The sequence below is a fragment of the Pinus tabuliformis genome, chromosome 6, assembly GCF_031772625.1.
Source record: "Pinus tabuliformis cultivar Carrire ecotype Pingquan chromosome 6, CPIR1, whole genome shotgun sequence".
Lineage (NCBI taxonomy): Eukaryota > Viridiplantae > Streptophyta > Pinopsida > Pinales > Pinaceae > Pinus > Pinus tabuliformis.
The window spans coordinates 1,213,263,612-1,213,281,609 of record NC_142292.1 but is presented as its reverse complement, the minus strand read 5'-3'; positions in this window follow the sequence as shown (position 1 = coordinate 1,213,281,609).

Genomic DNA, 17,998 nt, shown 5'->3' with positions numbered 1-17,998 from the left:
TCTTATCAACCTTCCCTGGAAAAATTTCATAATCTGGCACAGCAGGACTGCTTAGCCCAGAAATTGTGCAATCCTTCTGGGAAGCCAACCCATCTTCCTCCCAAAAACTATGCAAAATCTTCCCTTAGTCAGGTAGGCTATTGCATGTGCCATCAGGTTGACCGATTCCACCCGGACCGAGGAAACTTGACCTGCATGCATGGGCTGCATTTTCCCAAAATAGAAAAAAGAAACATGCAAAAAGCATCCCTAGATTTTAGGGAGCTATTTTTAGTAGCTGGAGGTTACATGCAAAGATCATTTTAGAATCTTCCCTCCAAGTGTCAATTTTCATAGATTTGTGGCATGCGCGTCATGAGCCTTAAACTTATTTATTTTTTGCTTCAGAGCTCACTTATTCACATCAATCTTGGAGCTCTGACGTCCCATAGCACATCCAGGAGTCTTTGACACATCCAGCTCAACTATTTATGGGTAAGTCCTCTTAACTTGTCTTTTGCAGCATTTTTGTCGCTTTTGTGTTTTGGCTTATGTGAGTTTTTTTGCGTGATTTTTGTGAACACTTGTTTTCATTTGCATGCATATTATCTTGTACTAGCACTGTTTCATTTTTCATTGGCATCTCACTGTTGTCTCATGCATGACAATGTTTTGTATGAACGGTCGCCGATTTGGCGACTCACTTCACACACATGCATTTTGCTCTATTTTCTGAATCTGTCATTCATTGTTTTCATGCACAATCACTCACTCCTACTTGCACTCAGTATCACCATGCATTCAAACTCACATCTTCTTTCAGTTGCCCATTGGTGGGTGTGGGCAGACTTGGCTCGAACTCTGCCTCACTAAGATGGCATTGTGCAATCCTGAGAGGGAACGCTCTACCTTCCTCTTATAAAATGCACATTTCTTCCCAGTGATTGTCCTTTAGTCTTGCATTGCACAATTCTAATAGGCAGTTACTGTTAACCTAGAAAATTGCACAATGTAGTCACTGGGCTTGCAACCCTTGGCAGTTAGAATTGCACATTGCACAATCCCAGTAGTCAACAAGCCAGTTTGGATTGTGAATTGTGCAATTCTAGCAGCCTACAAATAGCCTGGATTGGATTTTACACAGTTCCAGCAGCCAGTCTACCGACCTCCCAGGAAAAATTGCACAATCCTTGTGAGTCAATCCCCAGGTATGTTGCATGTTATTCCTCAAGTTTTCTTTGGTTTTAGTTGACATATTTCTTTCCATGTATGTCTCTATGTATCCAGATCTAGCAAGTGTTCATCCACCTCTCAGTAGTTCAGGATCAATGGCCTCCAAGAGAGCAGGATCAAAGAAGTGCAACTAGAGCAGTAGTCGAACGAGTGTCTACAAGTCTGTCGATCTATGAAGACACTAAGCTGATTGTAGAGAAGGAAATCAAGCTGAAATGGAAATAGGTCAATGACGAATTTGCAGACACATTTGGGGAAGACCTCAAAGATCGCTAAGTCTATGTGAACATTCAAAAGTCTGGTTTGTACCAGATTGCATTCAAGTATCCCGTGCTCCCATACGCGGACATGATACATTCGATCGTCTCGCACACTAATCCTGAGATGATGACATTGAGCAGTGTTAGTGGGATAGAGATTGTTACATTCAGGGCACAGGATTATGAACAGATGTACCATATCTCAAAGCCTATGGTCACCATGGAAACAACCTTCAGCATACCCATCAGCAATGCCAACTCTAGGGACATCCTGAAGAACGGGGTGAAGGAGCTGGCCAAATTCAGGATGACACCCAACTAGATCTACAAGACAAATATAGAATGGAAGGGATATCAATACTTGGTCATATTTTCATGTCGCTTGTATGGCCAAGAGAGCATGAAAACCTTCCCGCGGAGTTGAGTGATCACGTTGGACCAACTAGCCAGTGAAGGAAAAGCATGCAACTGGTTTGACATGTTGGCTCACAAGTTGAAGGAACAAGTAACAAGAGCTCAATAGCCACCCAAAGGTCAACAAGAAAAATCTACATGTCCACTTACATCTTGGATGCAATTTGTGCCTGTTAGGAGTTCCCGGGCTTGAAGTGGGAATGGACATTAGTGGAGGCCTCTGTGAACACTTATTGTAAAATGTTGTCCGAATCCACCTTGAATGATGAAGGAAATAATGGAGGCATTGATCAATATATCATATTGTTATGCCTCATGATCTGGCACCTTCATATGAATGTACAGTGCAGAGAAGCCTCCGCATGTTCTTCTAAAGTTTTCCTTGGAAAAACTCGTCATGGAAGAAGTATCATACCACATCTCGATAGGACTGTCATCTAGGCTGCACCAGAAGAAGAAGGCACCTTTTCCTCCTCTTCCATTGTGGATTGGGTTATACAGGTTATGGAATTTCAATCATGTGGATGTCGAAGAAGAGGAGATCAATAAATATCCATTCGACACCTGAAGCTACAATCCATATGACCTGCATTGTCATGTAAAATGTCATTGTACGAGAGTACAATTTCAGTGGATCCATGTGGCTTGTCATTGGGTGGAGGAGGACCCATGGAGATATTGTTATAACTTCTCTAGGCCCAATGAACCGGTTAGCATTGTTGTGGAATGGTTAGTGAAGTAGCATGAAGCATCATCCATGAGAGCACCAGCAGTAGCAACAACTAAGGTAAACATACCAGTGTGTGAAAAAGGCAGGAGGAAGATTGTCGACAGCATGGAGGAGGAAAAAAGCTACAAATTCCAAGCTGACCCACTTTTGTAGAAAGAAAATTTGGAAATAGAGGTGAAGAGGCAAGAGCACAACAAGAGGAACACGCAAAGACAGAGAGAAAAATGGAGAATGGAGGAAATAGAGAAGGAGTTGCATGAGTTGAAGGAGCAAATCCGGAAGGAACAAGAGTTGTGCAAATAGGAGAAGGAAATGTAGCAACAACAGGTATAGCATAGGTTGCAACATGTACAGATAGGTAAAATTGCACCCGTATAGGTAGTCGACTCATCCGAATAGCTGGCACCATGTAGGCAGGGTGAATAATCGTAGGAGCAGGACTTTTCTCAAGAGATTGAACAAGTACTTGAGATGATGGATACGAACATGGAGTAATAGGAGTTAGAGAAAGACATCGACCTCATGCCTCACCACCAAGGGGTCAACCCACCAGATTCATCTGATCTAGAAGCAGAGAAATTCCCAAGCAACCAAGGAGACACTGAGATCCTTGGAGACAATCTAGAGGGAGAAATGCACAACATCTCATTTGATGAGTCCCAACATAGAGTTGTGCAGTCTCACAAAGTGTCGACTCTGGAAGATCACACATCACCTATGCAGTTTTAGGAACTAGTGATCATGTCTAATGTGCACAAGTATCCAGTAGCATTGGACGATACTACCAGAGCATATGTCGAAGCTACTAGCTCGAGTGCTCACTTCTTGATAGCTGAGAACAAGTGAATGGCGAAGGAGTTACAGATGACCAAGCAGGGAGAAGAACTGGTTATAACATCCACCCGAGAAGAGTTGAAGAAGGCAATAATGGATGAGGTATTATCCCTTGACACAGTCATACGAGCGTTGTATTCTAAGTTCGGTACCATGCATAGGTCAATTGTCCATCTCAACGGTTGGCAGCAGCGATGTGCAAGGAGAGCACCTATCTTGTCGAACGTACATTTTGTTGTTGATTACATGAAAACATGGGCAATGAGATACAAGGGATCCCTGTTACACTTGCCTAAGATGATCAAGCCCAGAGCGGTTGAGCTCAAGGCACGCATCCAGAGTCAGATCCGAAACTATGAAGATCTCCTGCAACTCATCACTAGTCTACAGGCTTCCCATGCATGAGTATTCATGAGTATGGATATTGTTGTGTGTGCACATGCGATCCCATCTATTGGGACACTCACCCAAGTAAAGAGAAAGGCATAGGTAATACTAGAGCTTGACTCGTACTTTGACGAGTTTATGCACATAGCCACCAGCCTAGACTTGGTGATCAGTGCAGACACCATGCATAAGTATGTTGCTGGTCCAGCTGCACTCAAGACAATGATGCACATGCTATCAGACGAGCTGGACAAAGCATCCCGAGCAGTATACCCAGATGCTATGGAGGCAAGAGTTCATTTCCATAAATATCTCACCTTAGAGTACACAGACACCATCACAAACTTCCATGCTTGGCATCACTTCGCTACTGTCGACCACCATGAGGATGTCGAAGAGCTGGTCTTCCCACAGCTGTCCGAGTGATGTCTTGCATGGATTTCTCAAGCCTATTTTGTCTCACATGGGCACATGTACAGATTGTATGTAATGTCTTGTCAAGTGTAAGTTCAAGTGTCAATAGTTGGATGTAACAGTCATAGAGTAGATGAAGAGTCATGAGGGTAGGTGAATTGTCACAAAGGGGAATGTCAAGGGTCACCCCACCCTTTGCTATATATAGTCCCTCATAACTCATTGTATAGGCTTTTTGTCAACCAATATTTCGATCGGATTATCTTAGAGAAAGCTTGGAAAATATTATAACAAGCCTTGGCTTCTCCACTGTGCAGAGTTAGTATATCTCTATGGAGGAGTAGGCGGCAATGACTGTAATGTTCCGCTATCAGAACTAGTGGTTGGTCATGGGTGTAGTGTATGACTACAACTTACACTTATTAATATAACAGAGCCAGTACATTTCATTCATATGTCGTATTGTATTTCAACTACCTTGTTTACTCTAAATGATATATGTATATGTTTTCTTACGCATGCATGTGTAGCTATTTTTTGTATATGTATTTATGAATCTCACTGGAACATGTTGCTGGTTTAACCATCACTTTAGATTGCTAGCTAACTTTCCTTCCATGTTGTGGTGCATCTTTTCTCGTGCGTTCCCTTCTAATTCTGTGTTATCACAGGCTTCCAAGAGGCGCACTCACCTCACCCTCTGTGTGTTAGAACCGCTCATGCACCTTCCTTGACTTGCCTCATATGTCATACCCTTGCTACCAATAGGGAAATTTTACTTGCCTCTGTGCGAAACCACAGTCAGGGAAATACCGTACGACCCACTGTTGGGACTCATACACCAAATGGTATGAGGTCTAATTGGGACTTCTTACCATGGAGATCCCCTAACATGTTGGTAGGTCCAACACTGTCAACATGCACTTAGAGTATTCTTGGAGAATTTTGGCATTCACTTGGATTCGACAAGAGGAAAGAAAATAAAGGAAAAGGATAAGCAAAGGAAATAAAGGATGAGGTTGGATCAACAACTTTAGTAGGATGATTTTTCAAGTAAAAAGTTGCATGTGTGATTTCCTAGCTCAGGTGTGAATGCATGGTACATGCATTTGTTTATTTGGTTCATTCGTTGTCTTTGGCATGGGTCTTTCCTAGATTGACATTGGTTTCAACCTTGCCTTTCCATTTCCTGGATAGACATGGGGTGGTGAGATTCATTCTTGGTTGAGTTTTGGATTGCTGGAAGGTTTTCAAAACTAGTTACGGTGGTCTCAAGAAAATTCCCAAGGGTTAGGGGTAGAGATGGTTTTATTTGGGAAGCCCTTGATAGGTGGGTGGAGATAGGAAACTTCCTCAAGGTATGGTGAAGAAATTTTGGTGCATCCAAGCTCGTTTTGGTTTTGTGATCTCGGGACCAGTTTAGATGAGATCAAAATGGCTTGACGGTGGAGGTGGTTTAACTTCTTGAGTCCCTGGTTGATTATGTCTTAGTTTATCCCATGAGATCCCACATTCATTCTTGGAATATGGCACGGGGGTGATTGGCTGAAAGAAAATTTTGGTTCAACCCAATTTATAGTCTGGTGGTACATGGAAGTCCCTAACTTGGTTGGATTTTACATGAGTTCATAAGAGATATGTTGGCTTAATGGGTCTTGACCCAAGGTCAGAGTTAATTTTTCCAGACAAATCCCTACAGTACTGGCAATTTTGGCATCAACCCACGAAGCATTGACTAAAGTCTCACCTGAAGCAGTATGGGGGGATGCTAGAACTAAGTTTTCGCACCCAGAGATAAGTGTGATGTCATTTTATGCATCTTTGACATCCCACATTGCATCCAGGAGTCTTCGGCACTTTCATCTTAGTTGTTTCAAGATAAGTCTGCTTTTCATGTCTTGCATTGTGTTTCTGTTTCTTTTTTTGTTTCACTTTGTGTGAGTGTTGTCTGCTTGATTTCAATGAGAGCTTGCTGTTGTTTTAATGTATGTTAGCTTGTAGAAGCATTGTTTTAGTTTTAATTCACATCTCACTGTTGTCGCATGCATGACATTTTTTTACACCAATGGTTTCCATTGTGGTGACTCGCTTCACACACATGCATGATTTATCGTTTTCTAAATCCTACACTTGTTGTTTGCATGCATGATCATTCACTCTTGTGTACACTCAGTTTCACCATGCATTTGGACTTCTCATGTTTTCAGTCACCCTTCAGCGGGTCTGGGCTGCCTTAGCCTCCTTGCCTTGCTCGGCTAGCATTGCGTATTTCTGGAAGTGAAGACTCTAGAAATTGTGAAAATATGGACCAACAGTGACCTCGAGGCTTGCATTGCACAATTCTGGGAGGTAGTGCCTTGCTGGCCTCAGAAACTATGAAATGTTGTTTGTGAGTTTGCATGTCACTACTGACTAAAATTTCACATTGCGCAGTTTCAGTCCTCAGCATACCAGGCTAGACTGTGCATTACACAGTTCCAGCAGTCAGTTAGCCTCTTGACAATCCAGACTTACACAGTTTTGGCAGTCAGTCTCCCAGCCTCCTGGAGAAAATTGTGCAATCTTCACAGACAGTCACATAGGTATGTTGCATGTTTGTCCATCAACTTTTTTTGGTTTTCTATTGACATATTTCTTGTCATGAGTGTTGCTATGTCTCAACGTATCACAAGTGTCTTTCTGCCTCTCAGCAGCACAGGTACAATGCCTTCCATGAGAGTATAGTCAAAGACCTCGTTCAGAGAACAACTAGGAATGCAATCGATTAAGTGTCTATGAACTTACCTATCTATGAAGACATCAAGTTGTTCATGGACAAGGATACACTTCTGGAAGGGAAGAAAGTTCCAAATTTTCACCTTCGGGACGCATTGTTATGCCACCTGGGAAAAATTTGTGTTCCTTCAAGCGAGTGTGCCAAGATAATTTGGGAGGCACACTACAGTCGGGTTGCTAAACATTTCGGAGTAGAGAAAATAGTGGCGGTATTGTAGAAGTATTTTTATTGGCCAAAACTTTGTCAGGATGCTGGGAAGTACATTAGAGCCTGCACTTCCTATGCCATTTCCAAACCAGCCATCAATAAGCAAGGCCTGTATACTCCTCTACCTATGCCTAGTCGATTGTGGGAATCTATCTCCATGGATTACATGTCAAGCCTTTCTTCTAATAAGCACAAGAATGATTATGTTTTCTTGGTCATCAATAGGTTCGCTAAGATGGCCATCATGGAAACCTACAAGATGAGTATCAAAACATAGGACACTTCTAAGCTCTTATTTGAATGAGTGTGGGTACACTTTTGGATCCCACAGTCCATTATCTCAGATCGAGACAACATATTCCTAAGTGCATTTTCATCAAGTCTCTGGTCGATGGTGGATACCAAACTTACTAAGTCCATGAAATTCCACCCCAAAACTGATGGCCAAACAAAGGTCATCAACATGATGATCAGGCACATTCTGTGCATGTACAACTCAAAGCATCCACATACATGAGATGAAAGCCTCCCCTATGTCTATCACAGCTACAACATAGCTCTCCATAGCTTAACGAGCCATAACCCCTATCTGGTAACGCTGGGATTTCAACCATTACGTCCCATTGACATGCCCATACCATTTGTCACTACTCAGGAAGATTCAGCTCATGTCCAGTCCGAAGCCGATAGGGCTAAAAACTTCATTGAGCACATTCAACACGTTTGCCAGCAGGTCCATGATATATTGGAAAGAGCCAATGCTAAGTACAAATAGCACCATGATCAACATTGAGTGCCACACAAGTTCTAGGTAGGGGAAAAAGTTTGGCTACATTTACAGAAGGAGAACCTTGTTGGACCCCAATGTAAGCTTCATCCACTTCGATATGGGCCATACACCATCACCAAGGTTGCAGGTGACAATTCCTTCAAGCTCAACATCCCTCCATTCCTTGGTCTACACCCAGTGTTCATTGTAGACCGCCTTTGGTCATAGTTTCCACCATTTCTAGACACATCCAACATTGTGGAAAAAATCACACCAACAGAGCTCAACCAAGACTACATGGAACAAGCCAAAACTGATCAACTCATGGAAATGTAGATCAAGAACACTCGCCAACAAAGGATCCAACTATATCGAGTTGTCAAAGCAGGCCAACTACTTTACCAGGGAATAGGTTCAAAAGAAATTTTCTCACCTCATGGAGGCTTTGAATGCAATGGGGAACATTTATTCCTAAGGGGGGAGGAATGATCTAGGTGGATATTAGTGGCCACCCTCCTATTCCACCTAGATCCCGAGTCAGTTTCATCTATTTCCTTGTTTATTTTAGCATTTACTATTTTTAGTAGTTTTTCGGGTCTTGAACTTCCAAAGCAATTTTGACCCCCTAAATGACATGTTTTTAAGGTCCATAATAGACCCATATCCATATACATGGGCTTTTGGAAAATCCTATAGTACTCGGAGAGAAATTTCCAACAAGGTATCGTATGTGCCAAACGAAGCCAATATGACCAAGTTACAACCTCAGGAAGTTGGTTGCCCAAGTGACCCCAACGGGGCCCACAAAATCTTGGTGTAACATGTTCCAACGTTAGGATTTTAATTTTTTGGGGTTTTACCTTGTTTTTCAATAATAAATAGGCCCTTGAGCCTCATTGTAACATAGTTCAGAGGCATGTAGCCACCACATCTCTTCTTAGAGATAAGCTACCATCGACCGAGCTAGTTTAATTCCATTCTGTTTGTAAACATATTTCAGTATTTTGATATTAATGAAATGAAGTGTTATTTTTGCTGCATCTTTGTATTTATCGTTATATCTGTAATTTTTTGCGTTCTTGTTTAAGATTGGATCAACTTTCTTATGCTAATCTACGATGAAGATGAAACCCTAGAGTTGGAACTTGTTTCCCTCAATTGCTCAAGAGAGAAAACACACATTTTGTGTCAATTTGAATTGACTTGATCAACTACCTTATCTGCCATTTATAATTAGACATGGGCCCCTTCAATCTAGTGCACTTGTGCCTCTTATTCTTTAGGAAACAATTCTCGCGCTCCACAATCAAGGCTCTCTCTCACAATCTCATTATATTTGTTTGTCTCACAACCTTGTGCACAAAACAATTATGTTTTACTTGTGCCTTTGTCCTCGCTTTTATAGAATTCATCCATGCTAAATTAAACTAGTTTAAATATAAAAATCAAGCTCTGATAGTGTCTTAATTGAGTTTTACTCACTCTCCTTCCAATCATCACTGGAATTTTAACTCGCACTCTCTCCAATCAACACTAGCAATCTAACTTTCTCTTCCTTTAATTAAGAGTGAAGACCCGACTCATTCTAACTAAACTCAGTCTTACAACCAATACTATAGTCAAACTAATTAATACTTCCACTTAACTGAAGCTCCAACTCTATTCATGAACTTGTGATGATAATTCCCATAAACTATAAATTTACTCACCACAAATGAAGTCTATCTCTTGAGGACAACTCGGGGTACTCACTAGTTATGGCACAAGCCAAAAGACCTTTCTCACTACATTTTAAACACACACACACACAATAGTCACATCTTGAGCAACCAATTAGAAAACCATTTCACTACATTTTTACTATAAAAATTGATTTTGGGAATAAATTTAATCTCAATGATATGAGTTCATATCAATATCATGGGAGGCCACTCAAGATCTAATTCTTCAACATTTTCTTATGGATTCACTATACTTATTTGCATGATCGTGCCATATTCAAGATACCATAAGGATGAGTGGGAGTAGTATTGGGAATTGCTATAGATGGTTTTCGTTGTGTTGGAAATAATACTGAGGGGGGGGGTGAATCAGTATTATCACATCAATAAAACTTTTTCATTTCCATATTCAGATTCATATATGCTACTTCCACAACTTCTTATGATTCAGTTAGTTGATCCTTAATGAGTGCATTAGAACATTATTAGCCATATTAATAGTAAACAGGTGCAGTAAAATAGAACAAATCATCACACATAAGCCACACACATGAACACCATGATATAAGGTGGAAACCCAATGTGGGAGAAAACCACCTTCTGCAAGTCATCTCAATCTTCTTCTTAATAAGAAAATCCTTTTACAATATTTCTGTACTGGTGCAGTCTTATACCAATACGCAGGCTTCTACCTGCAGAGAGCTACAACCCCCATAGTTCTTGTACTAGCCGATCCATTTACTAGTACGTAGGCTACTACCTGCTACAATGCTCCAAAGTTTTCAACTGCTACTGGAAGGGAGCTACCAACCCCGTAGCTCTTGTACTAGCTAAGATACTAGTACGTAGGCGCCAGCCTACAATCTTCTCTCCTCCGGGTACCATGTTTCATACATTTTCAGACTGGATACACCTGAAGCACAACACATAATCTGAAAGGCCACGTTTCATCCAATTTTCATACTGGACCCATAAATATCATTGAAGCACATAATCAATCAATCTTCTGAATCACCCAATCACCAGATCAATACATATACAAGGATAATATGAGTGTTAGCAACCCGATCTAGTCCATTAGATCCATTACTAGATCTCATCCATCAACACAATCAATCAAACTGAATATGTAGAATACTGACACCATTAAACAGTCATCAGAACACATCAACAACCTAAACCACCTGTAACTTTAAACATCATATCTCAAATGGTATATGCTACTACAATGAACCAAACCTGCGTACATACGTGCTTTCACTAAAGCCAACCCGCGTACAGATCTATAAATATTCAATCATGACTTGCAGCGATTTCAAACTTAAGTTATACCCAGTTCAGATCATTACAAGCATCAGTATACAGATCTAGAATAAGCATAATCAACTATATAGAGATAGTTCATTTCAAACCATTTGATCCCGATCTATCCTTAGATCTTGTTCTCCATCAACCGGTGAGATCCCTCTTTAGCTCAGATCCAGATCTGCACCATAACCCAATCACAGTATTCCAGATCTAGATATTCAATAATTCAGATGATGCTTTGCCAAATGATCTCCTTCCTCTTTTATAGCCTTAGTCCTTTCACAATACCACGGTCCAAAACCATAATAACACAATACCACAGACCCAATACTTGGGATCAATAATTTTGGATGCAATACCATGGACCAAAACCATAGGATCAAAAATTGTCGGAATAATACCATGAACCAACCATGAAAGTGCGTGAGATCAACACTTTTGGATGCAATACCACGGACCAAAACCATAGGATCAAAAACTGTCGGACTAATACCATGAACCAACCATGAAAGTGCATGAACTTTTCTCTTGCATGAAGGGAACTTTTCTCTGCATGAAAATGCGTGAACATTTATCTACATGAAATAAACTCTTCTCTGCAAAAAAGTGCGTGAACTTTTCTCTACATGAAATAAACTTTTCTCTGCATAAAAGTGTGTGAACTTTTCTCTACATGAAATAAACTTTTCTCTGCATAAAAGTGCGTGAACTTTTCTCTACATGGAATAAACTTTTCTCTGCATAAAAGTGCGTGAACATTTCTCTACATGAAATAAACTCTTCTCTGCATAAAAGTGCGTGAAATTTTCTCTACATGAAATAAACTTTTCTCTGCATAAAAGTGCGTGAACCTTTCTCTACATGGAATAAACTTTTCTCTGCATAAAAGTGCGTGAACTTTTCTCTACATGAAGGAAACTTTGTTGCACTATAATTTATCAAATAAATTTGCTGCACTATAATTTATCATTTGTGTGATTTGCCATCAAGGGCAACACTTGTCTCATAATGCCAACAATCTCCCCCTTTGGACTTGATGGCAAAGCTAACTTGTCATACTGAGAACTATCATCTGATTCCTTTGAGTTTTCCGGCATCCCATGCATTCTGTCACATCTGATATCTCTTCCGTAGATTCATCTAGATATATATAAGTGAGTTGATCTTCTATGAGTTGGTGCCATCAAGTACAACACATGCATCATAATGCCAACAATCTCCCCCTTTGGACTTGATGGCAACAATACCAAATCACTCTCCCCCTTTGACATCAAGGGCAAAGGGCGGACCAAGATATTCTCTTCCTTTGCTGTCCATACTCCCCCTGAGTACCTGTTGAAATCTCTAAATGAGCTCCCCCTTTGTATATGCCATGGTGCACCAATCTGTCCATGCTAAAATCTCTGCTCTACTAAAATATGTTGTTCATGCTCCCCTTGACTATAAGCAAGGTCTGCAAAAAGATGTTCTACAAGAAGAACATGACTCTATACATCATAAATGACCTTCCTATCACCAAAGACTCATACATACATCTATCTCCCATCACAATGGTGATATACCAAAAGTTTACATATGATAACATAAGAGAATAACATCATTCATCCCAGGCATAGTGGGGAAACCAACATAGGCCATTACATGACCTGAAGAGATCTCATCAAATGACTACAATAAATAGAGACACACTATTACATCATGAGTCTTGATATGACCTTTACATCGAATGATATACATGACATTTATAACAAAGACCAAACACCTAAATAAGATCATGATAAACATTAGCAACAACACTGTATGATCTGCTCCATAGCATCTGTCAACAACAACTAGACCAGCAACTTGTATTAGTGCATGAATCATCAAGGTATGTCCGTATCAACTCATCCTTTTGAATAGAATTATGTATATACAGAATCATTCACATTCTATCATATGTGAGAAACACCATAGCCATCCAGATCTGCATGAACCAAGTATCATCAATTGGGAATATCTGCATCAATCAACATATGAAACAACCTATCATCATATAGGTAAGAACTCATCATCATCATGTCTCCAACAATGTAACTTTGAATAATCATCCATGTATCCAGCCAACAATCCTCATCCATATATGTGCTAAGAACAATAGGAATCCTGCATCATAACTGTAGTATATGATCTTTATGCATATGATGACAATAGCATATGAGTGACTCATCATCAAGTAAAGAAGATGTGAATTATGTACTGCTCCTTATCCTTATGAAGATCACCATGTAAGCACCATTAGAGAATCAACCACAAATCTGATCTAAATATCAACTATGTAACCCCAAGAATCATCTGAACAACTCATAACCATATCATAGCAAGATGAATCATTTATCCATATAAGCATCATCACCAAGGACTATTAACCATAATGCCAACAATGCATTAAGAGCATATGCTCCCCCTAAACCTGTGCCATCTGTCAGATCTGATCATGCATATTAATAAGAAGTATCAAGACATCAGCAATATCAAGTTAGAACCAAAATACTTCTAACCATCATATCCACACATCATTAGCAAAATGCAACCATTATCAATTAGAGCAAAACTAATCCTTTTCTTGAATCTGTCCCTACTGCCTTTCTTCAAACAATCATAGACGCGACTGTGCAGTAACAAATTCACGTATATATGCAACTTCCCTTTATCAAGCTTGCGTAGGAGATTGAAGTTTTACACTTCCAGCTCCCTCTGTTATGTCTGTATAATGTGTTGTGCCGCCACTTTCTGACTGAACTTCCTTTTTCTTCCATATCTTCAAGTGTGATGATGTTTTCTCCTTTTGGTGTGATGTCTGTGCTTTGTTCCTGCATTCCTTTGCTATATGTCCAAGCTTGTTACATGCATAACATCTTACATGTTTCATATTCCTTTTGTAGCAATCAACAGCTTTGTGACCAAACATATTGCAAGCAAAGCAATATCCATTAAAGTACCTTGACTGAGATGATCTGTTTGTTTGATGATCTTGAACCCTTCTTCTTCTACATCTGGCTGCAACATGTCCAAGGTTATGACATACATAACATTCAACATTATTCATAGGAGGAGTAAAAGATTTTCTTTGAAGAATTTCTTTCCTTGGTTGATGATGAGATTGACCTTTCATCTCTCTTATCTCCTTGTTGATCATTTTAGATTTCTCTTTAGAGTTCCTTGCCTCACCTTGTGAACTAGATTCACCTTCAACAGATTCATGAAAGCCAAGACCAGTTTTGATAGCAGGAGATCTTTGACTATTAAGAATATCATCCAAGACTTTAGTACTATCTTGAAAACGTAAGAGCTTATCCTTTTCTTCTAATTTACTTTTCAAGATATTTACCTCAACCTGAAGTTGTTCTTCTTTTTCTAGATATTACTTCTTCATGTCTTCTTCAGCTTTCTTTTCTTCTTCCAACTGATGCTTTAGCTTGAGAATCTCCTTTTCTTGTTCTTCATTCAGATCCTGTTGCATTTGACGAATTCCGAAGGCACATTCTAGCTGAGATTTTAAGCTGATAACTTCGTTTCCCTGTTTTTCAATATCTTGGACTAGATCTTTATTCTGCTTCTTTGATTCTTCAAGATCTTCCATTAGAGAGTGGATCGTGGCTTCAAGACTTTCACAGTAACTGGATCTATCTCTGAGTTTCTTGATGGTTGTGTTCTTTTCATTGACTTCATTTCTTAGAGATGTTGCTTCAACCTGCAACTTTTGATATTTCTCCTTGAATAACTCTTGTTGAGCCTTTTGTCTAGTAACAGCTTCTTTGAGGGCACCACTCTTTATGTTCAGAAGTCTTTCTTGTTCACTAATTTTGTTTGTCAGCCTGTTAAATTCTGCTTCTATTTGATATCCTTCTTCCTCACCCATAAGAGCACATTCAGTTGTTTCGTTATCACTTCCATCTTTTCCAAATGGATAGATAGCTGGAACATCAGAGGATAGCAAATTCATACCTGATAGTTCATCTTCATTCTGAAATGATTCTGAATCTGAATCTGAATCTGAAGAGCTTCTTATACCTAATCCCCAATCGATTCTCCCACTGTCATAGTTCTTCTGAGATGTCTTCTTCTTCTTATGAGCTTTCTTCTTAAGATTCTTTCCCACTGTTCCACGGATCTCCTTCAAGCGATCAAGCTTCTACCAAAGGACCTGCTCTGATACCAATTGTTGGAGATAATACTGAGGGGGGGGGTGAATCAGTATTATCACATCAATAAAAAAATTTCATTTCCATATTCAGATTCATATATGCTACTTCCACAACTTCTTATGATTCAGTTAGTTGATCCTTAATGAGTGCATTAGAACATTATCAGCCATATTAACAGTAAACAGGTGCAGTAAAATAGAACAAATCATCACACATAAGCCACACACATGAACACCATGATATAAGGTGGAAACCCAATGTGGGAGAAAACCACCTGCTGCAAGTCATCTCAATCTTCTTCTTAATAAGAAAATCCTTTTACAATATTTCTGTACTGGTGCAGTCTTATACCAGTACGCAGGCTTCTACCTGCAGAGAGCTACAACCCCCATAGTTCTTGTACTAGCCAATCCATTTACTAGTACGCAGGCTACTACCTGCTACAATGCTCCAAAGTTTTCAACTGCTACTGGAAGGGAGCTACCAACCCCGTAGCTCTTGTACTAGCTAAGATACTAGTACGTAGACGCCGGCCTACAATCTTCTCTCCTCCGGGTACCACGTTTCATACATTTTCAGACTGGATACACCTGAAGCACAACACATAATCTGAAAGGCCACGTTTCATCCAATTTTCATACTGGACCCATAAATATCATTGAAGCACATAATCAATCAATCTTCTGAATCACCTAATCACCAGATCAATACATATACAAGGATAATATGAGTGTTAGCAACCCGATCTAGTCCATTAGATCCATTACTAGATCTCATCCATCAACACAATCAATCAAATTGAATATGTAGAATACTGACACCATTAAACAGTCATCAGAACACATCAACAACCTGAACCACCTGTAACTTTAAACATCATAGCTCAAATGGTATATGCTACTACAATGAACCAAACCTGCGTACATACGTGCTTTCACCAAAGCCAACCCGCATACAGATCTATAAATATTCAATCATGACTTGCAGCGATTTCAAACTTAAGTTATACCCAGTTCAGATCATTACAAGCGTCAGTATACAGATCTAGAATAAGCATAATCAACTATATAGAGATAGTTCATTTCAAAACATTTGATCCCGATCTATCCTTAGATCTTGTTCTCCATCAACCAGTGAGATCCCTCTTTAGCTCAGATCCAGATCTACACCATAACCCAATCACAGTATTCTAGATCTAGATATTCAATAATTCAGATGATGCTTTGCCAAATGATCTCCTTCCTCTTTTATAGCCTTAGTCCTTTCACAATACCACGGTCCAAAACCATAATAACACAATACCACGGACCCAATACTTGGGATCAACAATTTTGGATGCAATACCACGGACCAAAACCATAGGATCAAAAACTGTCGGAATAATACCATGAACCAACCATGAAAGTGCGTGAGATCAACACTTTTGGATGCAATACCACGGACCAAAACCATAGGATCAAAAACTGTCGGACTAATACCATGAACCAACCATGAAAGTGCGTGAACTTTTCTCTTGCATGAAGGGAACTTTTCTCTGCATGAAAGTGCGTGAACATTTCTCTACATGAAATAAACTCTTCTCTGCATAAAAGTGCGTGAACTTTTCTCTACATGAAATAAACTTTTCTCTGCATAAAAGTGCGTGAACTTTTCTCTACATGAAATAAACTTTTCTCTGCATAAAAGTGCGTGAACTTTTCTCTACATGGAATAAACTTTTCTCTGCATAAAAGTGCGTGAACATTTCTCTACATGAAATAAACTCTTCTCTGCATAAAAGTGCGTGAACTTTTCTCTACATGAAATAAACTTTTCTCTGCATAAAAGTGCGTGAACTTTTCTCTACATGGAATAAACTTTTCTCTGCATAAAAGTGCGTGAACTTTTCTCTACATGAAGGAAACTTTGTTGCACTATAATTTATCAAATAAATTTGCTGCGCTATAATTTATCATTTGTGTGATTTGCCATCAAGGACAACACTTGTCTCATAATGCCAACACGTTGAACTTGTAATTTTCCTAATATCCAATCAAATGGCACCACATAATTAAAGTAGTATGGGCCATGTTGATCATCGAGTAACTTAGTTGGGTTAATTTCCTCACTAGTTTATAACCTGATGTGCCTTTTTCATCATCGATCTTGAAGAGTATTTTGTTCACTATTGACTGACTGATTGTGACGTCCTCTCGTCTACACTACTCAATGCTGGTTGATTTGTAAATTGCATTATTGGTTGATAAGCCATCAACCATGGAACATTTTAGGGGCTAATATTCACAGGCGGGCTAATTTTCCATGTTTTTTCCAAAAAAAAGATTTTCCAAATTCCATTTTTTCCTAAAAATAATTCACCAAAATTTTACAATACAAAATTATTTTACCTTAGCAATTGCCAACATTTTATATAGAATAATATAAAATCATTGGAAATATAAATATTTCTACCAAAATATCACCAAACATTTTATAGTTTACATACTAGGGACTAATAAGACTTGCCAAGGTTTCTATACTTTAAGATAAACTCTCATCCTTAAAATTTTCCCTGCCATCGACTGCAATTCTAATTTTCCACTACAAATCAATCATGACAATGTCAGAGCCTCTACAACAACCAATAACATAATTCTTTTTTTTTTCTATTTTAAAAATAGTTTCCAATATATGACAAATACCAAAATTAAATCACTCTCCACCAAGGGTATTATGTCACATTAATTCTCACTTAACAAATGGAAAATTAGAAAGAAGATTTTCAAAAATTAGAAATATT